This window comes from Talpa europaea (genome assembly GCF_964194135.1).
Source record: "Talpa europaea genome assembly, chromosome: 10".
Taxonomy (NCBI): domain Eukaryota; kingdom Metazoa; phylum Chordata; class Mammalia; order Eulipotyphla; family Talpidae; genus Talpa; species Talpa europaea.
The window spans coordinates 5,524,134-5,539,898 of NC_140077.1; positions in this window are offsets into that span (position 1 = coordinate 5,524,134).

Genomic DNA, 15,765 nt, shown 5'->3' on the forward strand with positions numbered 1-15,765 from the left:
ACTTGGTTCTCTCTCCTCCAGAAACATTTTGCCCCCTTCCCAGAACCCAGAGTTCTTCCCATGCACCCCGTGACCGGAGCCACTCAGAATGTGCTGCCCTCGGTGGTGAATTCTCCGAGCAGGCTGTGGGAAGAGTCACACTTTCGCAGTCTGAAGTCCTGAGTTCAAGTTCAGACTCTTAGCTTCTTGTTTTTCTCCAAGGCACGCAATGCCCAGGTGCACAGCCTGGCTGTCCAACACAGCCGAGGGGACCTGGTCAGTGTCGGCGATGTAAGGCACCCTGTGTGCCGTGAGCCCCGCCAGCAGCGCGGGAGGCCCAGGCTGTCGAGCCAGGAAAAATGGGTGGGATCCTGCTCTGTCTCCTGCTAGTTGTCTGTCTCTGAACAGGTCACCTAGTCTCTCTGGGCTTGATTTCTCTCTCCGTAGGTGGGGAGGTTAGTACCTGCCTCTGGGATTAGTGTGAAGATCAAGTGTGGTGTGAGGTCATCTCTGCGTCTGGCACAGAGTAACCTGGCAATGGGTGTTAGGCCCTGCCCTCCTCGCTGCCAAAAGATGATGCTTTAGATATGGGAGGACATCTGTGCCTGTCGATTGCCTGGCTTTAATTATAGACCATCCAGATCACGGGGTGGACTAGAGGTGGGTGGATGTGTGGGTGGGTGGGTAGATGGGTGGATGACTGGATTGGTGAACAAATGTATGTCTAGCTGAAGAAATGAATGAATGAGTGTGCGAATAAACTAATAGTTGAATGAAATCAAAGAGAAACAAATACCTGAGGGCCTCCCTGGTGGCGCAAGGGGTTAAGCACTGCACTATGAAGCAATCTGCAGCCTCTGCAGCATGAGTTCGATCCCTGGCCAGGGAGCAACCTACATGGCTTGCAGACCTCTCCTGACTCGCCCGCTGCTCCCCTCAGCAATGTGTTTCAGTCAGTCTGCCTGTTCTGTTCCCCGCTCTGTCTCTGGTGAATCCTCTCTCCCACCCCCGACATCTCTGGCCTGTACCCCAGCTCTTGTATCATAAATAAATAAATCTTTAAAAAAAAAAAAAAAGAAACAAATACCTGAATGAACAGTGGCTGGAGTGAATCACTAGATGAGCGATGGGAGAGATATGGCAGTTTATGACAGTTCTCCCTTGACCCAGAGGCCACCCCCACTTCCCGGCATTAGTGGTATGAGTAAGATCCCAGTTACCTTAAAGGCCTTCCACCCTCAGGGGCAGACAGATGCCCCTGCCCAGTAACCAGCATAACCAGTATCCTGAAAAGAAGCAGCATGTGGCTTCTTCGAAAGCACACTGGGGTCTAGCTTGGCAACAGGGTGAATATTCCGGAGCTATGTGAACGAGACAAAGTGCCCACTCCAAGCAGTCTGGGCAAGCTCAGGTCAGGGGCTCTCCCAGTCTGGGGTGGGGCTGCCCCCTGGGCAGTATCCACTTCTTTCTCAGGAGGAGGGGGCATCATTGCCTCATTGGAGAAGAAACAACTGGCATCAGCAAGCTGCAAAGTGGGGGCGACTTCCAGGAAGAGTGATCTGGAGAGAGGGGTGTCACCCTACTCATTGTGAGTCAGTGGGAGAGGAGACAGCTCCTTCAGTCACAGCCTCCCCCTGGGCGAGGAACAAAGCCCCATCTGCAAAGCCACCCTAACTGAGGACCATTCACCAGGGTTGACCTCTCTCTTATCACCATGCCCAGAGGCAGCCAGCCTTGTCCTTCCGTCAACCCTACACAATCAAGGGGGCCCAGATAGGGAAGGAGACTTGCCCATAGCAGAGCCTAGAAAGTCCTCAAGTCTCCTGACACCCCCACCCTTCTCTGCAGGCTCTCCGTAGAAAGATGAAACCCACTTTCAGTTACATGAAAGAGCCCCAAAAATGTCATACAAAAATCCACTGAGTCTGCACGCCGCCATTTACCTGGTGCCTGATTCTCCCCCAGGACTGTTCTGCATCTTTTTACTCTTTTTTTGCATCTAGCCTTTCACCACTTCTTTAAGACAATGGGGGGACTAGGACTTCTAATCTCTTTTGGGATGGACACAAAGGGTGAAGGGAGCTACTATGTGGGCCAGACCTGCTTTAGATCCAGACTTAGGTCCAGATTTGCATAAATTGTCTCCTTTTTAGCTCACAATAGCCCTGCAGGGATTTCCTCCATTCTACAGAGGAGGAAACAGGCCTCTCACACCTGGAAAAAAGAGTCTTAACTTTCTTGCCATGCCAACTAGTCTGTCTTCAAAGACAAGAAAGAGGGACTCCCTGGTGGTGCAGGGGTTAAAGTCTCAGCACAATCAAGCTATCAGCAGCCACTGCACCATGAGTTCAATCCCCGGCCAGGGAGCTACCCACATGGCACAGCAGACCTCTCCTGCCTCACCCGCTGCTCCCCTCAGCAGTTTGTTTCAGTCAATCAGCCTGTTCTGCTCCCCACTCTGTCTCTGGTGAATCCTCTCACACCCCCACACCTCTGGCTTATACCTCAGCTCTGTATGCATAAATAAATAAATCTTTTTAAAAAAAGTGTCTGCACGAAGTGGGAACTTGAAAATTAACTAAAGTAAGAGGGATTCTTAGGGACATGGTGAAGAGGAGATAGGGAGTAAGGTAAGTTAATTGCCTGGGCCTCTGGTCTGCAGAATTGGGTCTAGAGGGGCTGTCACCCCAAGGAAGGTGGGAGGTATTGCAACAGGGTGGTCCCCAGGAAAGGGGGAGGTTCCCTGCCCCACCCAAGGGAGGGTGGAGCTGAGCAGGAAGAGGAGAAGCTGAAGAAGAGACTGAGGAAGGAAGCAGGATGGAGCCAGGAGACCTGGAGGAGGCACATGGAGCTTAGAGACACGTGAAGAAGCTGCGCTTGTCTTTTGGTCGTGGACTGGGTGACACAGATGTGGGTGAGACCCATGGGGAGGTGACAATGGCAGCTTTTATCTGGATGTTGATTTTGCTCTTTTCCTTCCGGGCTTGTCTGGTTGTTTCTGACTCTTTTCTGTGGGTCCCCACTGGAAGATGCTTTAGACTTGTGGCAGGCTTTGGGGCCTTGCTCTGGGCCGATCCCATTTGGATGGAGTTTTACCCACAAGGGGACGGGTAACTTTGGGTGCTTCATTTAGAAACTAGACTCTTTGCCTTTCCTGTATTGTTTCCTAGTTTTATTAAAGATCCTTCCCATTAAAGTGTCATATGTTTTGTGTTGATGCGGCGGATGGCAAAACCCATTTAAAATAGGCAGGTTTGCGGGGTTTGGGCTGCCCCTCTCCCTGTCCTATAACAGATTCTCCCCTGAGGCTAAAGCATGGCTCTCTATCCATGCAGTCAGCCATACTAATGTCACCACCACCTCTGCAGGCCACATCCCTTCCATCTCCCCTTCCCCTTTCCAGCATCCACCAGGGGCCTTTTATTTACTTTAGATTTTAAGTTGAAATCAACTTCCACAGTTCATAGAAGGGAGTGGAAATCATTCCCAACACCACTTTTCAGTAAAGTCACTCAAAAATTGGGCAAACACCCTCCCAGACACCTCTCTTACACAAATATTTCTTTAGAGACCACCAAGTGGGCTTACAAAAGGGTATTATGCTCTATATACTCTTGCACAAAACTTTATTTTTTTTTATAGAGGCATTTTTTTTATTTATTTGTTTGTTTGTTTGTTTTTGTTTATACATGCACTGGGTACAATCAGAAGCGCGGGAGGGTGAGAGAATTCACCAGAGCCAGAGCAGGGAGCAGAGCAGGCAGAAGGACCGAGGTACACTGCTGAGGGGAGCAGCGGGTGGCAGGAGAGGTCTGCGCACCATGCGGGACCCTCCTCCGGTGGCCGGGGAGCAGCCGGGGATCGAACCGGCGCGGCATAGGCCGCGGGCTGCTTTGCAACCCAGCGCTCAACCGCTGCGCCACCGGGGAGGCCCGCACAAAACTTTATTTTGAAATAATTATGGATTCATGGGAAGTTGCAAAGATAATGCATCCTCAACCGGTTTCCCCAACAGATTCACAATCAATTTCACATGATTAAAATACAACATCAAAACCTGGAAGCTGACACTGGTGCACGAGGTGTGCATAGCACCATACCCTTTGGTCACACTTACAGGTTCTGGAAACAACCATAAGCAAGACACAGAACTGCTCCATTACCACAGAGCTCTCCCTTGTGCTACATTTTTATAGTCATAACCACGCCTCTTCCTCCACCAATATCCTTGACCCCTGGTGACCACTGATGTGTTCTATGACTCTATAATTTTGACATTTTGAGAATGACACATATATGGCCCTAGACTGCTCTTGGTCGGAATGTGTGTCTGCTGCCCCAGGCCCCATATCTTAATTCATATGTACTAATCCCAGCCCCCATTCTTGTTCTATTTGTGGCTGGGGCCTCTGGGCAGTGACTCCATCATCAGGGTAGAGCCCTCACAAGTGAGATTAATGGCTTTTGTCAAAGAGGCCTGAGATTCTGGAAATGACCTGGCCCTTCCACCAGGGGAGGGTACAACAACCAGTCTGGAGCCCAGGACACTGGCCTCACCCATGCTGGCATCCTGAGCTTGGATTTCCGGCTTCTAGAACTCTAATAAATGTTTACTGTTTACAAGCTGCTCAGTAGTGGTCTGAACTCAGATATACACATCAGGTGACCTTCTGAGATTGCCCTTGAGATCCATGCAAGGTCTATCTCACACCAGCAGTTCATTCCTTTTTATTTATTGCAGGTTAGCATTCCACGGAGGATGGACTGCAATGCTTTGCATCGTCTTGACTGTTTCCAGTTTGGAACAGTTAAAAATAAAACTGCTGTCGGGCCTCCCTGGTGGCACAGGATTACGTCTTAGCACTATGAAGCTGTCAGCAGCCACTGTGACATGAGTTCGATCCCTGCCAGGGAGCTGACCCACATGGCACAGCAGACCTCTCCTGTCTCCCTGCTGCTCCCCTCAGCAGTGGATTTCAGTCAGTCTGCCTGTTCTGTTGCTCCCCACTCTGTCTTTGGTGAATCCTCTCACCACCACCCCCTCTCCTCTAGTCTGCACCCCAGTTCTTGTATGCATGAATAAATAAAAATAAATCTTTTTAAAAAACTGATAGAAACAATCTCACACGCATTTTTGTGAGCACATAATCTTCATGTCTCTAATAAAAGCCAAGAGTGCAATTTCTAGGGCATATGTAAGTGCAGGATCACACTCTGCTTACTGATGAAAATCTATTCAGAGAAATGGGGCAATTTTGTTATGTGTGAACATTCTGCAGACCTGAACGGTAGAGGACTCTACACACCTGAGCCATAAAGTGCCGCCTCCTGGGACACAGTTGTAGGCGGTTCATTGACCAAAATGTCTGTCATCATACATGACTGAAAAAACAAACTGTTCAGTTAAAAAAAAAAAAAAAAAAAACAGAAAGAAAAGAAAAATACTGGATGGCCTCACTCATAGCAGGAATTTAGAAAATGTAAAACCTAAATAAGGGACCAGGAAAAACACTAATTATAAAAAAGTAAAAATCAAAATCAATAAGCAACCATAAACCAGAGACACTCTACTGGGGGGAGTGAAGGGGCAGAGGGATTAGGGTCAAAATAAGGGGGGTGGGAATTTTATGGGGAATAAAACCAAAATGAAAATGCATACATTGTGCAAAAATGAAAAATGATGTAAGAATTATATAAAATAAAATATATTTAAAAAAAAAAAAACCCAACAACAAGAAAACTGCAAAACATTTTCCAGCATGGCTGGGCCCTTTTGCAGCTGCACTGCAAAAGTTCAATTTTCTCCAGGTTCCCACCAGCATTTGGCATTGCTGCTCTTTATCTGAGCTATTCGATGGCATGTGCAGTGACAGCCATTTGTGTTTGGGGAGCTTCCTGTAGCTGCTCCTTGAGAGTCTGTATGTCTGCAGGCAACACATTCTCTTCATTTTTCTTCATCTGATAATGTTTTGCTTTGTCCTTTATTCTGGAAGGATATTGTTACTGGATATAGAATTCTGTGTTGGTGGTTCTGTCACGAGGCCCCTACCTTCTGATTCCCGGGGCCTCTGATAGAAAATCTGCTGTCATGCGAATAGTATTTTCCCTACAGGTAATGAATCATTTCTCTTTGGCTGCTTTTAAGATACTTTATTTGTCTGTAGATTTCACAAGTGGGCCATGAATTTTCTGAAATTGTAGGTGTATGTTTTCTGCCACATTAGGGTTACTTTCAGCTATTATTTCTTTGAATGCCTTTCAACCTCACTCTGAAACTGTGATGACATCCTTTTTTTTTTTTTTTAATTTATTTATGTCTACAAGAACAAGGGTATAGGCCAAGAACAAGGGAACAAGAGTATGAGGGGTGAGAGGATTCACCAGAGACAGAGTGGGAGCACTACAGGCTAATCTTACTGAAATCCACTGCTGAGGGGAGCAGCAGGGAGACAGGAGAGGTCTGCTGTGCCATGTGGGTAGCTCCCTGGCCAGGGATCGAACTCAGGACACAGTGGCTGGTGATAGCTTGATTGTGCTGAGACTTTAACCCCTGCGCCACCAGGGAGGCTCTGTGATGACATACTTTTAACTGTAGTCCCATGGGTCCCTGAGACTCTTTGTACATTTTATTTCTCAGTCTGTTTTTTTCTCCTTTGCTCAGATTTGGTAATTTCTAATTTCTTTTTTTTTTTTTTTTTTTTTAAGATTTTTTTTTTTTTTTTAATAGAGGCATGTTTTTCTTTATTTGTTTTGCTTGTTTGTTTTTGTTTTGTTTATACATGCACTGGGTACAGTCAGAGGCGCGGGAGGGTGAGAGAATTCACCAGAGCCAGAGCGGGGAGCAGAGCAGGCAGAAGGACCGAAGGACACTGCTGAGGGGAGCAGCGGGCGGCAGGAGAGGTCTGCGCGCCATGAGGGACCCTTGCTCGCCGGCCGGGATCGAACCCACTCTGCAGAGGCTGCGGACAGCTCCACAGCGCTGCACTTAACCGCCTGCGCCACCAGGGAGGCCCGATCTGCCTCAGTCTTTTTGCAATTACTCACTGAAGCATTTTAGTGATGCTGCTTTAACATCTTCGTCAGATCAGTTTGGTTCTGCAGCACCTTGGGGTGGGCGTCTGCTGTTTGTTTTTCCTCATTAGTTGAGTCCTTCGTGGTTCTTGGTATGATGAGCGGACTTTGATTGGAATATGGCCATTTGGGTCAAATATTATGAGATTCTGGATAATCCTGAACTCCTGTCGTTATAGGGCAGCCCCGATATTGAACGGGTGCCTGGCTGTGGGTCCTCACCGCGCTTACAAGGGACTTATGAATACTCCACTGCAGGCACACACAAAAGGTTAATAAAAGGTTTATTTACAAGGGAAAAGGAAATAAGGAAAATGTACAACTCAGGGAGAAAATAGGGAAATAAAGTTTTTAATGCGTCCTACCCGATCGGCCGACCTGGAAACCCAAAGGCACTCTCAGGGCTGGCTGGGTGCTGTGAGCTGGTGGAGAGCCAAAATGGGGGACCCCCCCAAAGCCCACGGGTCTGGCTTTATACCAACCTGGCTGCTGAACCCCACCCTCAGGTCCCAGCCACCTTCCCTTTGGTGGGGATGGGATTTGGAGTTCCCAGTGTCTTTGGCTTTGGCCTGGGGTAGGGGTGGAGTCCACAAAGCCTGTATGGGATTAGCTTTAGGACAGCCTTTCCCCCATAACACTGTCTTAGTGGGTCTTTGGTGGCACCGCTCTGGCAGGTGGCAAGGACCCCCTGTGGTTGCTGGGGAGGAGCAGACTTCCAGTCCCTCCGCTTGGACTCTGTTGCACCAGAGTGGAGGCCTCCTTGTCATCGCTGGGTGGAGTTGGAAGTACTGGCTCCCCACTAGGTCTCAGCGGATACCTCCCTGCTGCGAAAAATAGGGGTGCTCATCTTGCTCTCCACATCATCTCCACGGACACTGAGGGCGGAGGGCTTGGTTTCTGCTCTCACTAGTGAAAGCCCTAACTCTTCCCACACCTGGCTGCGCCCCTGCTGGGCAGAGCCGCCTGGATCTGGGAGCAGGAGCCCAGGCTCCCTGGGTGTTCTGCACCAACACCTAGGGAGGAGTGCTGGTTACCACAGGTGTCTCCTTCCCACCTGACCTGTTCTGACAACTCCCTGCCTGTGGGGTGGAGGAGAGAGAACCTCACTCTCGTCTCATGGTGGCAGAAGTCTGGGCTTTCGCTCAGACTTTGGCTTTGCTGACTTGGGCGGAGGTGGGGGTCACACTTTCTGTAGTGTTTGGCTGAAGCGGAGCCGACATGGACCAAGTGCCTCTGCCCTGCCACGCCCTCTGGCGAGACGAAGCAGGCTCTCCTGGGCTTTTTTGTCTGCACCCACTGACATTTCTGACTTGCAAACAGCATGGGAATCACTTGCAAAAGCCAGGGAATCACTGCCAAGCCATTCCTTGTCTCCTGAGGTCTCCAGCTAATCTGCCTTCTCTCCACCTTACAGTCTCCCTGTGTTTGTCTTGTAGAAAACATTCAGGGTGCTTAGCTGTACTTAGTGGAAGGGGTGGGGATAAGTATGTCTGTGTCTTTTATTTTTATTTTTTTAAAGATTTATTTATTTATGCATACAAGACCTGGGGTACAGGCCAGAGGTGCGGGGGGTGGGGTGGGCGTGGTGGTAAGAGGATCCACCAGAGACAGAGTGGGGAGCAGAAGAGGCAGATCTACTGAAATCCACTGCTGGATTTCAGGCGAGACAGGAGAGGTCTGCTGCGCCATGTGGGCAGCTCCCTGGCCTGGGATCGAACCAGTGCTACAGCGGCTGCCAATGGCTTCACAGGTTGCGTCTTAACCCCTTGCTCCACCAGGAAGACCCTGTCTGTGTCTTTTATTTTGAACTTGGCAACATGACCTGTACACCTTTGTTCCCTGTGGGAAAAAAGACCTACCTGTTTATGTTCTGCTGGATGAAATTTGGTAACTTCCAACTTCTCCTAATAAATAATACTGTGCTGAAAAATCATATTTATATATCTTTGTATAAATTGCATGTTGTGGAATACCAGCCAAGGGCAATGAAATTTTGAAGACTTTTGATTTTTCTAGAAAGGTTGTGAATTTACCCTTTTTTTTTTTAAAGAGGCATGTATTTTTATTTATTTATGATTTATTTATTTGTTTGTTTGTTTCTTTTGTTTATACATGCACTGGGTACAGTCAGAAGCGCGGGAGGGCGAGAGAATTCACCAGAGCCAGAGCGGGGAGCAGAGCAGGCAGAAGGACCGAAGTACACTGCTGAGGGGAGCAGCGGGCGGCAGGAGAGTTCTGCGCGCCATGCAAGACCCTCCTCCAGTGGTGGCCGGGGAGCAGCTGGGGATCGAACTGGCGTCGCAGAGGCCGCGGGCAGCTTCGCAACCCGGCACTCAACTGCTGCGCCACCGGGGAGGCCCTGTGAATTTACCCTTTTACCAAAGCACCCCTAACCCTCCGTTCACCAACAGTCAGTCTTACTTTCCTTTTACCCCCAATGAACTCTGAACATGTTCAAGTTATAGTTACCTCCCTCCTCATTTCCTCTTCCAAGAACCTTGGCTCCTCACAATAACCTGGTTCAAGTAGGCATCCATGTTGGGGGGGAATGTAAGTCACCTGCGACTCTATGGGGCTGTCTGGCCCCACAGAGACAAACTGTGAGGTCCGCCCTATGAAAGGTCCATGCAGCAGGCCGGAATGCAGGAGCCAACCAGGAAGCCCACCTGGGGGGCAGGAATGCGGATACCTGCCTGGAGGACTCAGACAATGAGCCTCCCCCCTCCCACTACGAGTCTCATCTCAGACAAAGAACCTCTACCTGCCCTACAAACTTTTCCCGCCGTACGAGCCCAACTACCCACCTGACCTCTCCTCGCCCTATAAAACCCTGCTTCCCCCTAACAACGTGCGCGGCTTCACTGACCCCCGCCTTGGGTCTGTGAGGTCCGCCCGGGGCGCAATAAACTTTCCCTCCCTTTGAGAAATGTAGCCTGGCTCTCCTTGTCTTTTTTTTTTTTTTTTTTAAATAATAAATTTTATTTTTATATTCCCCCATACAATTGCAAACGCCCCATTCTGACCCCAATCCTTCCCCTCCCGCCCCCCACCCCCAAAAAGTGTCTCTGGTTCATAGTTTTTTGTTGATTTTGATTTTCACTTTCTTATATTCATTTTCCTGGTCCCTGGCTCTCCTTTTCTTTACCGCGCCGAACCTTTCACAAACATGCAAGGAAGGAGCAAGAAGGGCTGACGGTGGGGTTGACTTTCTACACCCAGAGCCTGTGGCTCCTCCGTCCCCAGGTCTGCGCAGGAAGTAGAGTGCTGTCCATATAAATACTTCTTCAAGCCACCTAATTCTTCAAATGTGAGATATTATATAAAAAGGACTTTTCAGGGGCCTCCCTGGTGGTGCAGGTGCTTGAGTGGCAGCACAATCCGCAACTATGGCAGCACCCTGGCCAGGGAGCTGACCCAAGGGCGCAGCAGACCTCTCCTGTCTCGCCCGCTGCTCCCCTCAGCAGTGCGTTTCAGTCGATCTGCCTGTTCTGCTCCCCACTCTGTCTCTGGTGAATCCTCTCACCCCCACCCCTGCCCCGCACCTCTGTACCCCAGTTCTTGTATGCATAAATAAATAAATCTTTAAAAAAATAAATAAAAAGGACTTTTCAAATGATTATCTTGCCTAACTCCAGGGCACTAAGTTAATTATAGTTACTTTTAATCTTCCTCTGAATCTGCCTCCCAGCAGCTCCCCGCAGTCTCTGGTTTACTCTGCCTGTCTCACAGTCTCTACCCACTGAAGGCTGCCAGGTCCTGAGCAGCTGATTCTCCAAGCTGACACCTTCCTTCCACGTGCTAAAATAAATCAAGTGTTGACTGACCCCAAGACACCCCCCCCCCAAGACTGAAAATGCTCCCCCCCTTAACCTTGACCGGAGTTTCCAGGCCTTTCCTTCCCTCTGCACCTCTCCTAGGAACCCTTGAGCCACGGTCCAGGTCCCCAGAATGTGGCTCTTCGTCATCTCCCAGGGACTGGGGAAAGCAAGGCCGACACCCGCCCAGCAGGCACATGGGGTGGGGGAGAGTAAAGGATCCCCCGGCCTGAGTCAGCTCCGTTCCTGGCCCTGTCATTGTGCTCTCGGGGCCTCTGAATCTCAGCCTTGCTCTTCAAAGTCCAGGTCCCCATGCTCCCCTCACTTCTGCAACTTGGCTGTTGTATTGCCGGTGAAGGGCGTCCACCCTCCTTCCTCAGCCGGCCACCAGGCAGAAGTCTGGCCTCCGGGTCCAGCGCCACCTAAAGCTGGCACCTCTCGAGTCCCGGTGTCTCCAGCACCCAAGTCACAGGCTGGTGGTCAGTCCTCTGTAGCTCCCTCCAGCTCCCTCCTCTCTGCAGAGCAATTGGCAGGGACGCCGGGATAACGGGCTGGGGAGAGACCTTCACTTGAGCAGCGGGGAAGCCCAGGGCCCGACACAGAAGGGGTTCTGTTAGAAGTGGGGAGGATCACACCTACTGGGCCCCCAAGATGTTGCTTTGTTGTTGCTCTACCTTGAACCTGAGTCATTGCCCGTGTCATTTCTCCAACCAGCTGAGAGTGTTAGGGGGAAAAGGCTGTCCCAAAGCAAATTCCATACAGGCTTTGTGGACTCCACCCCCACCCCAGGTCAAAGCCAAAGACACTGGGAACTCCAAATCCCATCACCACCCAAGGGAAGGTGGCTGGGACCTGAGGGTGGGGTGAAGCAGCCAGGTGGATACAAAAGGCAGACACGTGGGCTTTGGGGATCCCCCATATTGGCTCCCCGCCAGCTCGCAGCGTCCGGCCAGCTCTGAGAGGGCCTTTGGGTTTCCAGGTCGGCGGATCGGGTAGGACGCATTAAAGACTTTATTTCCCTATTTTCTCCCTGAGTTGTACATTTTCCTTATTTTTTTTTCTCTTGTAAATAAACCTTTTATTAACCCTTTTGTGTGTGTCTGTAGCAGAGTATTCATAATGTTAGGGGGAAAAGGATGTCCCAAAGCAAATTCCATATAGGCTTTGCGGACTCCACCCCCACCCCAGGTCAAAGCCAAAGACACTGTGGGGATGGGATGTGGAGTTCCCAGTGTCTTTGGCTTTGACCTGGGGTGGGGGTGGAGTCCGCAAAGCCTATATGGAATTTGCTTTGGGACATCCTTTTCCCCCTAACAATTAGTCCCTTTAAAGCGCGCGGGTGAGGACCCACAGCCAGGAACCCGTTTAATATCGGGGCTGCTCTATAACAAGAGGAGTCAGCCCGGAGCCCCAGGCCTCTCCGTTCAAGTTCCTTCCTTGTTCTCCCTGAATTGTGGTTATTTAAGTCCATGTCTTTTGTCTCTGCAGCCAGGGGAGAACTGAGTGGGGAGAAGCAAGTCTCTACCATCTTCCCTGCTCCCCCCCACCCTGGCACATGGAACAGGAACCCATGGGCATCACTGGAGGCCACATAAGATGTTAGGGAAACAGGTGGCCCAGAGATACCTGGTCTAGTAAGATAGGCTTGTCTTCAAGAAGAGCGGAGGCAGAAGATTTCCAGAAACAATCGGAGCTTCACCCCAAAGAACAGATGCCTAATGGGATTTGAGTCAGAGGGGCGTTACAGGTCATTAATGATAAATTATTTCTGAGGTTTTGGCACGCAGACACGACCACTCCATCTGGGCATAATCCTACCTGAGTCTACCCCTTTTTGTTTTCCCAAGGACAGATGTGTCCCAAGAAAGGGCAAAAATATCCTGTAGCTCACCAAGAACCCTTCAAAGTTCATCACCAACTCAGGTCTTGGTGGAAGGGGGACCAGGTGCAGCGTTCAGTCAAGGGGTGTGGCTGTCACTGTGGCCACCAGGCTCACAGGAGGGGTCCTGGAAAGGGTCCAATCTGCCCGAGGGGCCATGATTGGTTCTGCAGGATCCCCCAGGGCCGGGTGTCCAGGGGATTCTCCAGCCTGTGACACCCCTGACCTCTGTCTTAGGCAGGGGCCTAGGTCTGGGCCCAGGTTGCTGCTTCCTGACGGCCAGAGGCCACCTCCACCTGCACTGTAGCCTCTTCTTCCCCCTGCCCCAGGCCTGCCAAAAGGGTGAGCCAGGAGTCACTCTGATAGACTCTGGGGTGCAGTGCCTGAGGGAGAGGGGCCCCCACAAGACCAGCACTCTGAAAAGGATACTTAGCTTTCAGGCCTTTCTCACCCAGGAGGCGAAGATTGACCAACAAATCTCCCAGGCATTGGGATGCAAAAGGAGGTGCTTTCCCCTTCCTGGGGTCCTGTCACATAACAAAGAGCCCCCCTAGAGCTCACTTCCCAGCTACATTCAGATGCAGACTTCCAACAGCCACCCCGTGTCAGGTGAAAACACAATGAACTCCCTCCTGGTTGGGTGGGAGAGGAGCAGGTGGGCCGGGGCGGGAGGGGCAGACAAAAGCAGCAGACAATAGACAGTAAAGAGTGAACTCTAAGGCTCCTTGACGGGGAAAAGTCAAGCCGGAAGGGGACAGGGCTCACAGGGGAGGAGGTGGTCAGGGTGGGGCCTGAGGGGGCAGCGACGTTCGTGGGTCCCCTAGAACACCGTGCCGGCCATCGGCCTCCTGCCTGGGGTGGCAGCTTTGGGGTTCAGTTCTTCCCCGACAGTGAGGGCCAGGGAGGAGCAAACCACAAACCCGTATTTCTTTACCCTTTTTCTGCGGAGAAAGGGACTGTGGTTTCATGCGCTACAGAATAAAGCCCACTTTCAGGATTCTCCCCTTCAGCGAACAAAGATGTGGACTGTGCAGCTCTGCACCACGGACCTGAAGTGAGCCCCGTGGGCTGGTCCCAGGACACAGACGTTTACTGTCCACCCCAACAGACGCGTGCAGGCCGCATGTCTGCCTTTAGACACGCTGAGAGCTTTTTGCTGTGGGCGCCACAGACAGGGCAGGGTCAGCCCCAAACCTTTCCTTTTCTGGTTGTTTGCTTTCCCTGTATTTTGTCGGGGTGACCCTCTGAGATTTTGGGGAAAAGAAAGAAAACTGCTCCCAGCCGCAGACAACCGTCGCCTCTGCAGTCCTTTAAGAAGCTTGAATCCAGAACATACGGGACTGTCAGGACTGTCCAGAAGGAGAGCATCTGGTTGAAATAAAGAGGCTCTCTCACCCTCTCTCCCTGCCTGCCCTCAAAATTTGAAGTTCTAAAATGACTCAGGACGTCCTGTTCTGAGAAAGGGGTTCAGGGCAACACTTGCAGCAATGCTGAGACCCCGTGCGAGGTCTTCCTAAACACTGGGTGACCAGGAGGAATTTTCCAGAGTATCCTTCCCACTGGGCTAGAGGAGCCAAGCTTGAGGCGGGCGAGCAGGCAGGTGTCAGCGGGAAAGACCCAAGATGCTTCCGAACAAGGCCCCAGGGAGACTTGGGGAGTGAAAGACCCCAGAGAGAAACACCACCTCCTCCCTCCCCCACCTGCTCTCTCCAGCACCCTCAGAGAAGGGGGAACCGTAGGTAATGTGGCGGGAGAACCAGGCCGGCTCTTCCAGAGCTTTGCCCTGACCCTCCGTCAGGCCCTGTCGATGGAGAATCACTTCACGGTCTTCCCGTGCCTTTTCCACTTGGCTGGTCCTGAGATTTTCCAGCCCTGGGAGCATTGGACTTGGGTGTGCAGCAGAGAGAAAATGGGAGGCTGAAGAGGCAGAGAGAGGCTGGAGGGGGTCAGGGGAGCTCACCGGCCCCTGCCAGGAGGTGACCCAGAGCAGACAAACTGCCAGCTCATTGAGGTCCGGGGAGAACCATTCCAGGCAGAGAGAACGGAAAATGCAAGGGCTCTGAGGCAGAGAAGGAGTCGATATTTAATGTGGGGTGTGAGAGCACATGAGGGCCTACTATGAGGTCCAAGAGGAGAAAAAGGTGGGCCCCAAGGACCTTGCTGGCCCAGGCCAGGAGCTGAACTTGCATCCATCCAATTCAATTAAGATTTGCTGGATACCCCGTTAAATCTGAATTTCAGTTACGTTTTGGGACAGGCTCAGACTAAAAATATGGTGCATGATTTATCTGGAATCCAGGTTTTAACTGGTCATCCTGGAATTTTATTAGCTAAATCTATTTTAGCTAATAAATGTGGAATGCAGGAGAGGATTTTAAAGTGACAGAGTGAAAATATGATCCATTTATGCCCTGTTTGGGTCTTTTGGCCTGCTGTGTGGACAGGGCTGTGGTGGGGCGAGCAGGAGGGGCTGCAGCACATCTGGAGGGAGAGAGACTGCTGGGCAGGCATGCAGCCGAGCAGGTGAGTGCTGGCTCACAAAAGCAGAGGGCACTGGAGCAGCAAATCCCCACCCCAGCCTCAGCCGCAGGCTGCAGGCCCCTGCCAGTGGAGGCAGCAGGGCTGCTGGCTTAGCAAAGCTGGGTGTCAAGGGGGCATGTGGAGAGGGGCCCTGGAGCAGAAGCCTGTGACACTCGGCCACTCACCTGGTCACCAGGTCGGTGGCTTTCCTGGTGGACTCAGAACGCATGTGGGAATTCCAAAGTCACTCATGAGTCCCAGGAAACAGCCACATTACAAAGTGTGAGGCGACCAGCCCTGTGCAGGTAAGGGAGCCGCTGTGCAGCAGCTCCTGGATCTTCGAGGGATCTCCTGCCCCAGAATACCACCTTGGTGATGCCCACAGGCCAGTCCCGTGGGGCCTGAGGGTCCCAAGGCTTCAATAGAGGGCCCCCTAACCCCCCAGAACTCCCTGAGTTCTTTCTTTTTTTTTTTTTTTAAAGGATAGTTTTTTGTTTTTTT